General features: G+C 40.5%; 1 protein-coding gene across 5 annotated transcripts in view; it reads right to left on the minus strand.

The window, feature by feature from the left end:
* Positions 1–18,174, minus strand: part of disp1 (dispatched homolog 1 (Drosophila)) — a 142,967-nt gene that overhangs the window by 56,905 nt on the left and 67,888 nt on the right. For 3 of the 5 annotated variants that reach the window (XM_061895030.1, XM_061895025.1, XM_061895027.1), the window contains exon 3: positions 5,961–6,057. The exons of 1 other annotated variant lie outside the window; for it this stretch is intronic. The gene's annotated coding sequence lies outside the window, so the exon portion shown is untranslated. Of the gene's footprint in view, positions 1–5,960; positions 6,254–18,174 lie in introns of those variants that run through there. One more of the 5 variants, XM_061895026.1, reaches the window with a different exon arrangement.

The following is an 18,174-nucleotide window of genomic DNA, read 5'->3' on the forward strand; positions in this document are numbered from 1 at the left end:
GGTTAGCCATCAAGCATGGAGTGGTAGTTTAATAATTTATAAACGCATGCTTACCTTACCTAAAGCTAAATATTACTCAAATCTCATCCGCCTTAATAAAAACGATCCTAAATTTTTGTTTAGTACGGTAGCATCGCTAACCCAACAAAGGACTCCTTCCAGTAGCTCCACCCACTCGGCAGATGACTTTATGAAATTCTTCAATAAGAAAATTGAACTCATTAGAAAGGAGATTACAGACAATGCGTCCCAGCTACAACTGAGTTCTATTAACACAGATACGATCGTATATACGGCGGATACTGCCCTCCAAAATAGTTTCTCTCGTTTTGATGAAATAACATTAGAAGAATTGTTACAAAGTGTAAATGGAATAAAACAAACAACTTGTTTACTTGACCCACTTCCTGGGAAACTTATCAAGGAGCTCTTTGTATTATTAAGTCCATCAGTGCTACATATTATAAACTTATCACTTTCCTCTGGCACTGTTCCCCTAGCATTAAAAAAAGCGGTTATTCATCCTTTCCTTAAAAGACCTAACCTCGATCCAGACCTCATGGTAAATTACCTTCCCTTATTTTGAAAATCCTCGAAAAAAGTGTTGCAAGGCAGTTAAATGAACACTTAGCATTTAACAATCTATGTGAAATGGCGTGGCGAAGTTGGCAGAGGGGCTGTGCCAGCAATCTGAGGGTTGCTGGTTCAATCCCCACCTACTACCATCCAAGTCACGTCCGTTGTGTCCTTGGGCAAGACACTTCACCCTTGCTCCTGATGGGTCCTGGTGAGCGCCTTGCATGGCAGCTCCCGCCATCAGTGTGTGAATGTGTGTGTGAATGGGCGAATCTGGAAATACTGTCAACGCGCTTTGGGCTCCTTAAAAAGGGGTAGAAAAGCGCTAAACAAGTACAACCCATTTTACCAAACCTTTCAATCCGGTTTCAGGGCAAATCACTCTACAGAGACAGCCCTCGCAAAAATGACTGATGATCTATTGCTAACGATGAATTTTGATGAGTCATCTATGTTGCTGCTCCTCGATCTTAGCGCTGCTTTCGATACGTCGATCATAATATTTTATTAGAGCGTATCAAAACACGAATTGGTATGACAGACTAAGTCCCGTCTTGGTTTAACTCTTATCTTACTGACAGGATGCAGTGTGTCTCCCATTACAATGTGACCTCGGACGACTATGTTAAGGAAACGTGTGGAGTTCCCCAGGGTTCGGTCCTTGCCCCTGCACTCTTCAGCATCTACATGCTGCCGCTAGGTGACATCATACGCAAATACGGTGTTAGCTTTCACTGTTATGCTGCTGACACCCAACTCTACATGCCCCTAAAGCTGACCAACACGCTGGATTGTAGTCAGCTGGAGGCGTGTCTTAATGAAATTAAACAATGGATGTCCGCTAACTTTTTGCAACTCAACGCCCAAAAAACGGAAATGCTGATTATCGGTCCTGCTAGACACCGACCTCTATTTAATAATACAACTTTAACATTTGACAACCAAACAATTAAACAAGGCGACTCGGTAAAGAATCTGTGTATTATCTTCAACCCAACTCTCTCGTTTGAGTCACACATTAAGAATGTTACTAAAACGGCCTTCTTTGATCTCCGTAATATTGCTAAAATTTGCTCCATTTCTTCCACTAGTGACACCGAGATCATTATCCATGCGTTTGTTACGTCTCTTCTCGATTACTGTAACGTATTATTTTTGGGTCTCCCCATGTCTAGCATTAAAAGATTACAGTTGCTACAAAATGCGGCTGCTAGACTTTTGACAAGAACAAGACAGTTTGATCATATTACGTCTATACTGGCTCACCTGCACTGACTTCCTGTGCACTTAAGATGTGACTTTAAGGTTTTACTACTTACGTATAAAATACTACACGGTCTAGCTCCAGCCTATCTTGCCGATTGTATTGTACCATATGTCCCGGCAAGAAATCTGCGTTCAAAGGACTCCGGCTTATTAGTGATTCCCAGAGCCCAAAAAAAGTCCGCGGGCTATAGAGCGTTTTCTGTTCGGGCTCCAGTACTCTGGAATGCCCTCCAGGTAACAGTTCGAGATTCCACCTCAGTAGAAGCATTTAAGTCTCACTTTAAAACTCATTTGTATACTCTAGCCTTTAAATAGACCCCCTTTTTAGACCAGTTTATCTGCCGTGTCTTTTCTTTTTCTCCTATGTCCCACTCTCCTTTGTGGAGGGGGTCCGGTCCGGTGGCCATGGATGAAGTACTGGCTGTCCAGATTCGGAACCCAGGATGGACCGCTCGTCCAGAGTCGGGACCCAGGATGGACCGCTCGCCTGTGTATCGGTTGGGGACATTTCTGCGCTGCTGATCCGCCTCCGCTTGGGATGGTTTCCTGTTGGCTCCACTATGGACGGGACTCTCGCTACTGTGTTGGATCCACTTTGGACTGGACTCTAACGGTTGTTTTGGATCCACTATGGATTGAACTTTCACAGTATGGTATTAAACCTGCTCGACATCCAATGCTTTTGGTCCCCTAGGGAGGGGGGGTTGCCCATATATACGGTCCTCTCCAAGGTTTCTCATAGTCATCATTGTCACTGTCACCGACGTCCCACTGGGGTGAGTTTTCCTTGCCCTTATGTGGCCTCTACCGAGGATGTCGTTGTGGTTTGTGCAGCCCTTTGACACACTAGTGATTTAGGGCTATATAAAAAAACATTGATTGATTGATGTGATTTATCATAATTACACGTGGATGTGATTAATAATCATTAAAAGTGGATGTGATTTTTCATAATTACAAGTGTATGTGATTCATCATAATTACAATTGGATGTGATTTATCATAATTACAAGTGAACGTGATTTATCAAAATTACAAGTGGATGTGATATGGATGTCATAAAGACCACAGCTGCTGGAGGAAAATAAATACTGATAGCTGAATAATTTTTCCAGAATCTTTACATTCCTCCTGAGACCTTTTTTTATGATACAGTAGCAGAGACCAAAACGTACTCACACTTTAACATGAAAGTACACACTCTGTACTATCATTTAGTAGAAGTACACACAATTTACCATGAAAGTATGTACCGTATTTTTCGAACTATAAGTCGCTCCGGAGTATACGTCGCACCGGCCGAAAATGCACGATTAAGAAGGAAAAAAACATATATACGTCGCACTGGAGTATAAGTCGCATTTTTGGGGGAAATTTATTTGATAAAGCCCAACACCAAGAATAGAAATTTGAATGGCAATTTAAAAAAAAAAAGAATAGTGAACAACTGGCTGTTATATGACATACAAATAACGAACTGAGAACGTGCCTGGTATGTTAACGCAACACATCATGGCAAGAGTCATTCAAATAACTATAACATATAGAACATGCTATACGTTTACCAAACAATCCGTCACTCCCGATCGCTAAATCCGATGAAATCTTCTTCCTCTGTGTCGCCTCTGGTATGCGCCCCGCTAGCGTCCTTTCTTTCTGATGCTCGATTGCTGTTCTCTGCAGCATATTTCACTACGTCCAGCTTGTAATCTGCAGTATATGATTTCCTTTTCGGTGCCATTTTAGTTCAGTCCTTCTCAGTTTTTATAAGTTACCGCCAATGTTGATGTGATCCATTTTATTAGCTCCGGCAGTAGCGTATAGCATATAGCAGTTAGCATATCATGACCCACAATGCACTTCTGCCATGACCCGCCCCCGCCGAATTCTTATTGGTTGGCGTGTGAGTGACGATTGCTGACGTGTGTGTGATGATTGCGGACATTGTCTTCGTCGCTCACGCGAATGAGATAAATAATATTATTTGATATTTTACGGTAATGTGTTAATAATTTCACACATAAGTCGCTCCGGAGTATACGTCGCACCCACGGCCAAACTATTAAAAAAACGTTAACTTATAATTCGAAAAATACGGTACACTGTACATAAAAAGTATGCACACTGTACCATAAAGGTACACACACTGTAACATGCAATACACATACTGTACCATCATGTCTTAAAAGTACACACTGTACCATAAAACTACATGCAGGGTACCATCAGGTCTTAAAGATACACACAGTGTCCCATCTTGTCTTAAAGATACACAAACACTGCATCATTAAAGTAAACACATTGTACCATCATGTCTTAAAAGTACACACACTGTACAATAAAACTACACGCAGGGTACCATCAGGTCTTAAAGATACACACAGTGTACCATCTTGTCTTAAAGATACACAAACACTGCACCATAAAAGTACACACACAGTACCATCATGTCTTACAGATACACATACTGTACCATAAAAGTATGTAACACACTGTACCATAAAACTACACACACTGCATCATAAAAGTAAACACATTATACCATCATGTACCATAAAATTATGCACAAAGTAGCATCAGGTTTTAAAGATACACACACTGTACCATCCTGTCTTAAAGACACACACACACACACACACACACACACACACACACACACACACACATTACATCATGTCTGCAAAGTGCACATACTGTACCATAAAACTACACACAAAGTACCATCAGGTTGTAAAATACACACAATGTACCATCCTGTCTTAAAGATACACACTGCACCAACGGATCTTATAAGTACACACACAGTACCATAAAACTACCCACAAAGTACCATCAGGTTTTAAAGATACACACACTGTACCATAAAAGTACACACACTGCACCATCATGTCATAAAAGTACACACACAGTACCACCATGTCTTACAGATACACAAACTGTACAATTAAAGTTCACACACTGTACCATAAAACTCCACACTGCATCCTCATGCCTTACAGACACACACTGTACCATAAAGTATACACACTGTACCATAAACTACACACAGCGCTATCATATCTTACAGATACACACACTGTGCCACAAATGTACATTCATCATAAGGATACACACTATGTACCATAAAACTACACACACTGTACCAACATGTCCTAAATATACACACACTCAACCACAAAAGTACACGTGCTGTACCATTAAACTACACACAATGTACCATAAAACTACACACACTGCACCATCATGCCACACACAGATTGCACCATTAAACTACACACCGCACCATCATGTCTTAAAAGTACATACACTGCACCATCATGTCCTAAAGATACGCACACTGAACCACAAAAGTACACGCGCTGTACCATAAAACTACACACAGTGCACCATAATGTCTTAAATATACACACACTGTGCCATCCTGTCTTAAAGACACACACACACCATAAAAGTACAGACACAGTACCATCATGACTTACAGATACACACACTTACCATAAAAGTACACACACGGTACACAGTACACACACAGTACCTCCATGTCTTAAACGTGCACGCACTGTACCATAAAACTACACACACAGCACCATCATGTCTTACGGATACACACATTGTACCATAAAAGTACTTACACAGCACGACCATGTCTTAATTGTACACACACTGTACCATAATACTACACACAGAGCACCATCACGTCTTAAAAGTACACACATTGCACCATAAAACTACACACACTGCACCATGCCTTAAAAGTACACACACCGTACCATCATGTCTTAGAGATACACACACTGTACCATAAAACTACACACACTGTACCACTATGTCTTAAACATACACACACTGTACCATATAAACTACACACAAAGTGCCATCCTGTCTTAAAGATACACACCCACACACACAGTACCACTATGTCCTAAACGTACACACACTGTACCATTAAAGTACATACAGAGCACCATCATGTCTTCCAGATACTAGCACAGTACCATGAAGGTACACAGAGTATAGCATACAAGTACAGCGAGTGTGGCATTTAAGTGCACATATTTTTTCATTGAAGCAGGCAAAGTAGAAAAAAAGAGGAAGAAACAAAAGCAACCGTTTCTTACCGTGCGTGGTTACGTTGTGTGTTCGGTGTTCGAATAACACGCGGCGTCCGAACGCAGACTCACAGCAAACCCAAGAAGGACAGCAAGAACTAGTCCTCTGTAGCACAAAGCACAGAATCAAACAAACAACTGAGAAAGTCCCAAGCATGTCCGTCACTGAATGTTTCTTTTCTGTGCAGGAAGGAGGCGGGCTGTACCTGCCAGGACCACAACTCACTGGCAGGACATGACGTCAAGCGTCGGCTTTAACCCTCTCACTGCCAAACAGCAGTTTACCGCTTACTCATGATGCATGTATTAGTATTACAATTATTATTATTATATTCTAATAGCGGCGACACCAGCCCTGTAATGTATCTACTGTAGGGACATGGTATCAGATTACTCTCTTTATTTAATGTAATGACATGGTATCAGATTACTTTCTGTATTCACTGTAAGTACATGGTATCAGATTACTTTCTGTATTTACTGTAAGTACATGGTATCAGATTACTTTCTGTATTTACTGTAAGGACATGATGTCAGATCACTTTCAGGGTAGAGTGTAGCAACACAACAACCACATTCATTGTAATTGTATATTTCAAAGAGCTGACATTGATAGGAATTTATTTATGATTGACAGACCTCCATGAAAAATAAAAACGAAAGACCCAGATTTCCCTCGCCTGAACACGGGTCACCCGGGACTGTCTCCAGAGGGACGTGGGGCACGATGGCGAGCGCCTGGTGGCCGGGCCTGTCCCCATGGGGCCCGGCCTGGCACAGCCCGAAGAGGCAATGTGGGTCCCCCCTCCAATAGGCTCACAACCCATAGCAGGGGCCATAGAGGTCGGGTGCAATGTGAGCTGGGCGGCTGCCGAAGGCTGGGCACTTGGCGGTCCGATCCTCAGCTACATAAGCTAGTTCTTGGGACGTGAAAGGGCTCCGGAACCAGTTCTCTCGAGAGGGGCTAGACTCTCTTCCACTCTGTCGTTGCCAGCAGTGAAAGGCGACGGGCCAGGGTGAAAATTCTTGTTTCCCCCCCCGGCTCAGAGCCTGCACATTGGAGTTCAACCCAGTGGGAGAGAGGATAGCTTCCCTCTGCCTTTGGTTGGGGAGACGGGTCCTGACTGTTGTTTGCGCTTACGCGCCAAACAGCAGCTCAGAGTACCCACCCTTTTTGGATTCACACGAGGGAGTACTTGAGAGTGCCCCCCGGGTGATTCTCTTGTTCTACTGAGGGACTTCAACGCTCATATTGGCAACGATAGTGAAACCTGGAGAGGCGTGATTGGGAAGAATGGCCCCCTGGATCTGAACCCGAGTGGTGTTGTGTAATTGCACTTTTGTGCTCGTCACAGATTGTCCATAACAAACACCATGTTCAAACATAAGGGTGTCCATATGTGCACTTGGCACCAGGACACCCTAGACCGCAGTTCCATGATCAACTTTGGAAATGTGTTATCAGATTTGCGGTCTGATGTTTTGGTACACGGGTGAAGAGATCACCTGGTGGTGAGTGGGCTGTGATGGTGGGGAAGGATTCTGGACGGACTTAGCAGGCCCAAACGCATTGTGAGGGTCTCCTGGTAACGTCTAGCAGAGTCTCCTGTCAGAGAGAGTATCAATTCCCGCTTCCGGAAGAACTTTGAACATGTCACGGGGAGGGGCTGGACATTGAGTCCGAGTGGACGATGTTCCGTACCTCTATTGTCAAGGCGGCCGATTGGAGCTGTGGCCGCAAGGTGCCTGTCGTGACGGTTATCCTAGAATTCGCTGGTGGACACCAGCGGTGAGGGATGCCGTCAAGCTCAAGAAAGAGTCCTATCAGGTTTTTTTGGCTCATAGGACTCCGGAGTCAGCAGACAGGTACTGACAGACTAAGCGATGTGCGGCTTCAGCGGTCGCGAAGGCAAAAACTGGGACATGGGAGGAGTTCAGGGAAGCCATGGAAAACGACTTCCGCCGCCTCAGTAAAGGGAAGCAATGCAATGTCAACTCCTTGTATGGTGGGGATGGTGTTCTGCTGACCTCGACTGCGGATGTTGTGCATCGGTGGAGGGAATACTTCGATTCCTGGGGACTCTGTGGTGGGCTCTCCTATTTCTGGGGTTGAGGTCGCTGAGGTAGTTAAAAAGCTCCTCGGTGGCAAGGCCCCAGGGTTGGGTGAGATCCGCCCGGAGTTCCTTAAGGCCCCGGATTCTGTGAGGCTGTCTTGGTTGACAAGACTCTGCAACATCGTGTGGACATCGGGGGCGGTACCTATGGATTGGCAGACTAGGGTGGTGGTTCCTCTCTTTAAAAAGGGGTGTGTTCCAACTATCGTGGGATCACACTCCTCAGCCTTCCTGGTAAGGTCTATTCAGGTGTACTGGAGAGGAGGCTACGATGGATAGTCGAACATCGGATTCAGGAGAAACAGTGTGGTTTTCGTCCTGGTTGTGAAACTGTGGACCAGCTCTATACTCTCGGCAGGGTCCGTGAAGGTGCATGGGAGTTTGCCCAACCAGTCTACATGTGCTTTGGCATCTGGTCAGGATGCCAACTAAACGCCTCCCTAGAGAGGTGTTTCGGGCATGTCTGACCAGAAGGGGGCCACGGAGAAGACCTAGGACATGTTGGGAAGACTATGTCTCCCGACTGGCCTGGGAACGCCTCGGGATCCCCCGGGAGGAGCTGGACAAAATGGCTGGAGAGAGGAAAGTCTGGGTTTCCCTGCTTAGGCTGCTGCCCCCACGACCGGACCTCGGATAAGTGGAAGAAGATGAATGGATGGATGATTTTGGGATTTGCTTGTAAATGTGATCGTTTTGTAAAGAAATTCAAGGCAAAACCACAACATGTCTACTAAAGATACTGTAATACAAAGTGTTGGTAACAGTATCAGTTATTTGCCCTGTCTTGACTTGTATCAAATAGACAACAAAATGTGTATCGGCCACACTTTTTGGCCCCCCTCAATGAAAATCAATAAAAAATAAAAAGCTTGATGTGGAAGAATGTTGTCCCTTCCAAGGTTTCTGGTTGTTCCCATTGGGTTAAGTTTTTTCTTGCCCTGATATGAGATCTGAGCTGAGGATGTCGTTGACCTAAATACATTTTGGTTGATTGATTAAGGGTAATATAAATAAACTTTGGTTGATTGATTAAGGGTTGTATAAATAAACTTTTGTGGAATAAGGGTAATATAAATAAACTTTGATCGCTTGATTAATGATTATATAAATACACTTTTGTTGATTAAGGGTTATATAAAACACTTTGTTGGATTGATTAAGGACTTGATAAATAAACTTTGGTTGTTTAGGTGTTACATAAATAAACTTTGGTTGTTTAGGGGTTACATAAATAAACTTTGGTTGATTGATTTAGGACTATAAAAAAAAACTTTGGTTGATTAAGGGTTATATAAATAAACTTTGGTTGATTGATTAATAGTTATATAAATAAACTTTGGTTGATTAAGGGTTATATAAATAAAATACACTTTGTTTGATTGATTAAGGGTTATGTAAATAAACGTCGGTTGTTTAAGGGTTGTATAAATAAACTTTGGTTGATTGATTAAGGGCTATATAAACCAACTTTGGTTCATTAAGGGTTATATAACTACACTTTGAATGATAGATTAAGGGTTATATAAATAAACTTTGGTTGATTATTGGTTGTATACATACACTTTGGTTGATTGATTCAGGGTTGTATTAATAAACTTGGGTTATGTTTAAGGGTTATATAAATACACTTTGGTTGATTGATTAAGGGTTATATAAATACACTTTTGTTGAATGTTTAAGGGTTATATAAATAACATTTGTCAAATTTAAATCAAAAGAAGGCTTGAAATATCTCGAGTTGCATGTCATGAGTCGATGACATACATGACTTTCAACTTGTAAATATAAACAAACCTTTGCCCCGTATTCGATTTTTTGGAGTTTCACCTGTATATATCATTGGGAGATGACTGGGCTGATAACAAATTTTACTCGACAAAATATTGATCTACACATAATTGCCGATAAACAATACTATTGCCATTATTATTTAAAGACCAAATTAACCACTCATGTAATGACAATACACAGTAATAATGGAAGTATTCCATTTCTAATGCAATTAACTTGTACGTCTTGTATATCTGAACGTTTTAACTAAGAATGTAAACTCTTTTAAATGCCAAGTTAAAAACAACAAACAATACAAATAAAATGTACTTGAAAATCTTGCACTTGAATAAAAATCACAACCACATCAATAAATAGATTCTGTACCTGCTAAAGAGGGGGCAGGACACCTTCAAATATGCACAACCAAACAATTAAATATAATGGCTAAATAAAGTTATTTTTGGCCAAAATGATCATTGTAATCATTATTATAGTGGTATTGTGCTGAAAAAGTATTATACACGCACTAAAATCTTTTAACAAAGTTTCTTAAAATAACTTAAATAAATAGACACAATATACTTTCAGGGCAGATGGAACATTAAATATTGTTCTGATTTCATTATAGCCATACGATTTTTATTTGTTTGTTTGAATAGGCTTATCTTTTATTTTCAATTGTAAAGGGTGATCAGTTGTTTCATTTCCGGTTTAGGTGACGTCACCTGAGTTCAGTTCCTGTTGAACGGAGTCCGTGTCCATTTGTTTAGACTAGACATTGTGGAGTTTATATCAATAACTTTGTGCAAAAACATACTTTATGTTCAAAGTGAATACTGTAGCTCACTTGTTTAAACAGTTACGTGTTTGTACAAGTTTAGACATGGGAATGTTGTTTCTTAATGGGGAAATGCGAGCGAGCATTTAAGCTGACTCGCAAGTCCATCCGTATCAAAGTGTAGCTATGAATGATGGTTCTTTGATGATTTTAATTAAATATGGAAATACTAACCACCGGAAGTAATAAATCGGTTATTATTACGACCGTTTATTTGTATCATAAACGTCCATAGCCACAGAAACTGATGCAAAAGAGTGACCGCTCTTGCTCACCGAACACGCACATTAAAAACACAAACCTCGATATGAACGTAAGTGCTGCGACCACGCCTCGTCTCACAAAGAGTCAAATCACTCGATGAAGGACAAGGTGATTCACCCTTCTTTTCATTCATTCCGCAAATAGCACAAATGCATGCAGCTGCTGAAAGTGAAGGAAAGCGTGAATGCTTTTGAAGCATACAAATGGTTGTTTATCCACGCTTGAAACCTTACCGACTTCATTGTCATTTATCGACGCTTAGTTGATTTATCGAATATCGGTCCAGGCCTATTTTTAGGTTTTAAAAATGTTACTAAATATACATTCTTGTGTAATTTCCACAGGTTTTATTTTTGTTAAATTCTATAAAAGAATACATTGTTTATTTTTATTTTTTTAAAGTATTATTTATTTATTTTATTATTAAAAAAACGATTTTCACTATTGGGCGGCTAATGCACAATAACTCTTATACTGGATGGACAGAAGCTCTCAGACCCTGCCGGCCTGGGTATCCCTTGAAACGGCAATCCCACACTTTTCATTACGTTCTTGCTTATGCTCACCGCTCCCTTTTCCATTTAAACTTGAAGGCGCAAACACCGTTGCATCGATCTCCATGAAAATATGGAACCAGCTAAGGAAACACTTCGGTTTTCAGGGCCCATCTATATTGACCCCGCGACTTAAAAAACAGTTATTTGTTATCTACCGAGGATGTTGTTGTGGTTTGTGCAGCCCTTGGAGACACTTGTGATTTAGGGCTATATAAATAAACATTGATTGATTGATTATTTAAACCTTCCTGTACCGACCCCGCATTTATGACTTGGCATGATCACGGTATCACCACTGTGAAAGACCTCTATACAGACGGAGTGTTCTCATCCTTCGCTGAACTCTCTTCCAAATACGATTTGCCAAACTCCCACCTTTTTCGTTTTTTTCAGGTGAGGAACTTAGTAAAGAAGCAGTACCCACACTTTCCAAATTGTCCTCCGGAAAAAGATAAAAAAAACCCGTTTCCATATGAGTTGGGAAATTGTGTTGGATGTAAATATAAACGGAATACAATGATTTGCAAATCATTTTCAACCCATATTCAGTTGAATATGCTACAAAGACAACCTATTTGATGTTCAAACTGATAAACATTTTTTTTTTGCAAATAATTATTAACTTTAGAATTTGATTCCAGCAACACGTGACAAAGAAGTTGGGAAAGGTGGCAATAAATACTGATAAAGTTGAGGAATGCTCATCCAACACTTATTTGAACATCCCACAGGTGTGCAGGCTAATTGGGAACAGTTGGGTGCCATGATTGAGTATAAAAGCAGCTTCCATGAAATGCTAAGTAATTCACAAACAAAGAAGGGGTGAGGGTCACCACTTTGTAAGCAAATTGTCGAACAGTTTTAGAACAACATTTCTCAACAAGCTATTGCAAGGAGTTTAGGGATTTTAACATCCACGGTCTGTAAAATCATCACAAAATTCAGAGAATCTAGAGAAATCACTGCACGTAAGCGATGATATTGCGGACTTTAGATACCTCAGGCGTTACTGCATCGAAAACCGACATCAGTGTGTAGAGGATATCACCACATGGGCTCAGGAACACTTCATAAAACCACTGTCAGTAACTACAGTTGGTTGCTACATCTGTAAGTGCAAGTTAAAACTAATATGCAAAGCGAAAGCCATTTGTCAACAACACCCTGAAACGCCGCCGGTTTCGTTGGGCCCGTGCTTACCTAAGATGGACTGATGCAAAGTGGAAAGGTGTTCCCTGGTCTGACGAGTCCACATTTCAAATTATATTTGGAAACAGAGGACGTGGTGTCCTCCAGAACAAAGAGGAAAATAACCATTCGGATTGTTATAGGCACAAAGGTTGAAACCAAGCATCTGTGATGGTATGGGGGTGTATTAGTTCCCAAGGCATGGGTAACTTACACATCTGTGAAGGCACCATTAATGCTGAAAGGTCCATACAGGTTTTGGAGCAACATATGTTGTCATCCAAGCAACGTTATCATGGACGCCCCTGCTTATTTCAGCAAGACAAGTGTTACAACAGCGTGGCTTCTTAAAGAAAGAGTGCGGGTACTTTCCTGGCCTGCCTGCAGTCCAGACCTGTCTCCCATCGAAAATGTGTGGCGCATAATGAAGCGTAAAATACGGACTGTTGAATGACTGGAAGCTCTACATAAAACAAGAATGGGAAAGAATTCCACTTTCAAAGCTTCAACAATTATTTTCTTCAGTTCCCAAATGTTTATTGAGTGTTGTTAAAAGAAAAGGTGATGTAACACAGTGGTGAACATGTCCTTTCCCAACTACTTTGGCACGTGTTGCAGCCATGAAATTCTAAGTAAATTATTATTTCCAAAAAAAAATTAAGTTTATGAGTTTGAACATCAAATATCTTGTCTTTGTAGTGCATTCAATTGAATATGGGTTGAAAAGGATTTGCAAATCATTGTACTCCATATACATTTACATCCAACACAATTTCCCAACTCATATGGAAACGGGGTTTGTACATTGTTATCTCTGAGCCCAAATCATAAAAAATTTATCTGCGTGATATATACCGCTTTTTTTAATTTTATTTTAATCTTCTATTTTTTTCTCCCATTCCTCCCCCTTGTTTACCTGTATCTCATCTTTTTTGTAAGGGGTGCTGGAAGCCAGCAGACCCGTCAGCGATCCTGTTCTGTCTCCCTGTAATGTTTGTCTGATCTTGGATGGGATTGTGCTGAAAATTTAAATTTTCCTGAAGGAACTCTCCTGACGGAATAAATAAAGTACTATCTATCCATCCATCTATCTATCTATCTATCTATCTATCTATCTATCTATCTATCTATCTATCTATCTATCTATCTATCTATCTATCTATCTATCTATCTATCTATCTACTGTATCTAAGCTCAGTTGCTCCAAACTCCTTATCAGTAATAAGAGCCTCGTGGGAGAGCGATTTTAACACCAACATATCTGATCAACTGTGGAACTCTGCCCTGAAACTGGTCCACTCCTCCTCGATATGTGCCCGTCATAGTCTCATCCAATGCAAAGTAATCCATAAAATTCACTACACTAATTCAAAACTATCCAAAATCTACCCTACTGTTAGCAATACATGTAATAGATGCAAACAATCTCTGGCTGATCATGTCCATATGTTCTGGTCCTGCTCTAAATTATGTTCCTTTTGGGAGGACATTTTTGACACAATCGGAAAGGCATACGGTCAAGACTTTCCCTCCAACCCATTATCAGCCATCTTCGGCATATGCCCTAATAACACGTGCTCTGTACCACTAAAACGCGCTGTGGCTTTTACGAACTTGCTGGCCAGGCGACTGATCTTGTTCAATTGGAAGCTGGCTCACCCCCCATCACACGGCCGTTGGATTAGAGAGGTTCTCTACAATTTAAAACTGGAAAAACTTAGGTTTTCACTATATGGCTCTTCTCAAGTGTTTGAAAGTTCACGGAGTCCCTTCTTACTGTATGTCAACTCTCTTGACTTATGTCCAGACGCAGATGAGGAATAATATCCCTTTTATTTATTAGCATCTCTTTTTTTTATTTTTGTTTTTTTTTAAATCTTTGTATATCTTTTTTTTCTCTCTTTCTCCTTTTCTCTCTCCTTTCAGTCTCTGTCCGTCTCTGGCCTTGTACGGGTGTGTATGTGTACATGTGTCTGTTTTTGTCATCTTACTTGTTGTTTGTTTGTGCCATGTGTCCCTGGTTGGTTTGACCTGAGTGGGGTGGGAAGGTGGTTGGGTGGGTTGTTTTAAGGGTAAGGGTGTGAAGAATTCACTGACTTTAAAATTGTACTGTTTCGACTTGTACTTTTTTTTCTGTCTATTTGAATAAGTCAATAAAAAAAGTTGGATTAAAAAAATATATTTTTCTATGCTGCGTATGTGCCTCTTAAAGGCCTACTGAAATCCACTAATACCGACCACACAGTCTGAAATTTTATACATCAATGATGAAATATTAACATTGCAACACATGCCGATACGGCCGGTTTAGTTTACTAAATTGTAATTTTAAATTTCCCGCGGAGTTTCTTGTTGAAAACGTCGCGGAATGATGACGCGTGTGCGTGACGTCACGGACTGTAGAGGACATATTAGCGCAGCACCATTTGCGGCTAAAAGTCGTCTCTTTTCATCGCGCAATCAAACAATATTCTGGGCATCTGTGTTGCTGAATCTTCTGCAATTTGTTCAATTAATAATGGAGAAGTCAAAGTAGAAAGATGGCGTTGGGAAGCTTTAGCCTTCAGCCACACAAACACACGGTGATTCCTTGTTTAAAATTCCCGGAGGTGAAGCTTTACTATGGATCAGAGCGGTCAAGCGAACATGGTTCCCGGCCACTTGTCAACCGGCAGGTTTCGGTGAGAAAACTGTGGTAAAAAGTCGCCTCTTAACGGAGATCAGCTGAGCTTGCGCCGTCCATGCAGCTGCCGTCGACTTCCCTCAGAGACTGGCCTCAAGACACCCGTGGACACACTCCTCCGACTATCAGGTACTATTTAATCTCACTAAAACACTAGCAACACAATAGAAAGATAAGGGATTTCCCAGAATTATCTTAGTAAATGTGTCTAAAAACATCTGAATCCGTCCCAATGCAATCACCTTTTTTTTATTTTTTTTATTCTTTTGTAGTCTTTCGCTATCAATATCATCATCCACGAGTCTTTCATCCTCGCTCAAATTAATGGGGAAATTGTTGTTTTCTCGGTCCAAATAGCTCTTGCTGCTGGAAGCTCCCATTATAAACAATGTAAGGACATGAAGAGCCCTCACCCTTATGACGTCATCGTCTGCTACTTCCGGTAAAGGCAAGGCTTTTTTAGCAGGACCAAAAGTTGCGAACTTTATTGTCGATGTTCTCTTCTAAATACTTTCAGCAAAAATATGGCATTATCGCGAAATGATCAAGTATGACACAGAATGGACCTGCTATCCCCGTTTAAATAAGAAAATCTCATTTCAGTAGGCCTTTAAGACTTCACTGGAGCCGTTGCAAGGTCATGTTAGCTTTAAACCAATGCAATCGCCTTTTTTTTAATTAACTTTTTTTAACTTTGCGAACTTTATCGGCGATGTTCTCTACTAACTACTTTCAGCAAAAATATGGCACAAATGATCAAGTATGACACATAGAATGGACCTGCTGTCCCCGTTAAAATAAGAAAATCTCATTTCACTAGGCCTTTGAGCCGTTGCAAGGTCATGTTAGCTCTAAACCAATGCAATCGCCTTTTATTTTATTTTATTACTTTTTTTTGTTGAATTTTTTTTTTCCAGTCCTTCGCTATCAATATCCTCATCCACAAATCTTTCATCCTCGCTCAAATTAATGGGGAAATTGTCGTTTTCTCGGTCCGAATAGCTCCTGCTGCTGGAGGCTCCCATTATAAACAATGTGAGGACGTGAGGAGCCCTCACACATGTGACGTCATCGTCTGCGACTTCCGGTAAAGGCAGGGCTTTTTTATCAGCACCAAAAGATGCGAACTTTATCGTCGATGTTCTCTACTAAATCCTTTAAGCAAAAACATGGCAATGTCGCGAAATGATCAAGTATGACTCATGGAATGGACCTGCTATCCCCGTTTAAATAAAAAAATCTAATTTCAGTAGGCTTTAAGACTTCACTGGAGCCGTTGCAAGGTCATGTTAGCTCAAAACTAAACTAAATTGATGTCAATCTACCTTTTTGTTTTCTTTTTTTTCCAAATATGACAGAATAAGATTTAATTTATACTGAAGAATATATGAACATCTTATATTTCTTTTCAAAAGAGCTTGTTTTTCTTTGCTATGTATGTGCAGGAATTGATCAACTCTAAATTTTACAAAATAATATATTAATTTTTTCAATTTATTTGAAAAAAAGAAGGTTTTTTTTCTATGCTACGGTTGTGCGTCTTAGACCTCACTGGAGGCTTTGTAAGGTGATGTTACCTCGAGCTAAACTAAATGGATGCTAATCCACCTTTGTGTTCTCTTTTTTTCCAAATAAGAAACGTTAAAATAATCAATAATTAAACCAATTAATTAAGCAGAATTGAAAGTGGACTCAAAACCGGAAAAATGTCCAACCCTTTTCCTGACTACCGCTGAAGGTCCTTGAGCAAGTACAGTTTTCCTACGGCCTCAAACTTCAGTTGATTCTTTTACCAAGAACTTGGTCTTTCCTTATTACATTTGGCTCAGTTACCATGGTTATATTGCAACCCTTTTAAGTCGACGGCCCTCGGTTTGGCTAACTGCCGTGGACATAAGCGGCTGTCTACATAACAGAAAGAATTTTGGACCACGTGAAGCATGCGTTCATTAATGGGCCGTTCTTTCTTCCGCTGGCTAACAACTTCTGCATCATTTTAGTTCTGGCGAAGGAAACAAAAGTTTTACAAACTTTTAATTTTCCTGAGGGAACTCTCCTTAAGGAATCAATAAAGTACTATCAATCTAAAGAATGAGAGGAAAGTCTGTCGCAAAGAAAAGGATCTTCATCCTATTGAAGCTTTGAAGGAACAATAGGAAGGGGATTCATATAGCCCCACTCATTACGGTTTACCTGACACATGAAATGTGACAAATTGGGTGTTGCACTATCCACTGCAGCCGCCAAATGCCAGTACAGTGTTTTGTGACAATTCCGACTTTGACAACAGCGTCAATTGCTATGTAGAGTGGTGCTTTCTATCATTTTCAGCAAACTGCATTGTGAAATGCAGTCTCCTGAAACTCTGCTCTTCCTCTCACATGAGATCCACCGAGGAATGGGGCAATAGGAATCCCCTCTCTACTGTACGAAACATTTACACTCCTGACGCCTTCCCACTCTTCTCGTTTCCTTTGATGCATTTTATATAGCACAAATCTGCCTTTGCAAAAACATGAGAAAGTTAAAAATGCAAAACTGAATCAGGCATATTTTTCATCCAATTGACTCCTTAGGGCAGGGGTCGGGAACCTTTTTTGCTGAGAGAGCCATACAAGCCAAATATTTTTTAAAGTATTTTCATGAGAGTCATATAATTTATTTATTTTTTAACACTGAATACAACTATATACATGCATTTTTAAGAAAGACCAACATTTTTAGAGTATAATAAGTCTTATTCTTTTTAATAACATTGTTATTCTGAGGCTAACCAAAAATAAATAAAATACTTCTTACCATTAAT

The sequence above is a fragment of the Nerophis ophidion genome, linkage group LG03, assembly GCF_033978795.1.
Source record: "Nerophis ophidion isolate RoL-2023_Sa linkage group LG03, RoL_Noph_v1.0, whole genome shotgun sequence".
NCBI classification, from domain to species: domain Eukaryota; kingdom Metazoa; phylum Chordata; class Actinopteri; order Syngnathiformes; family Syngnathidae; genus Nerophis; species Nerophis ophidion.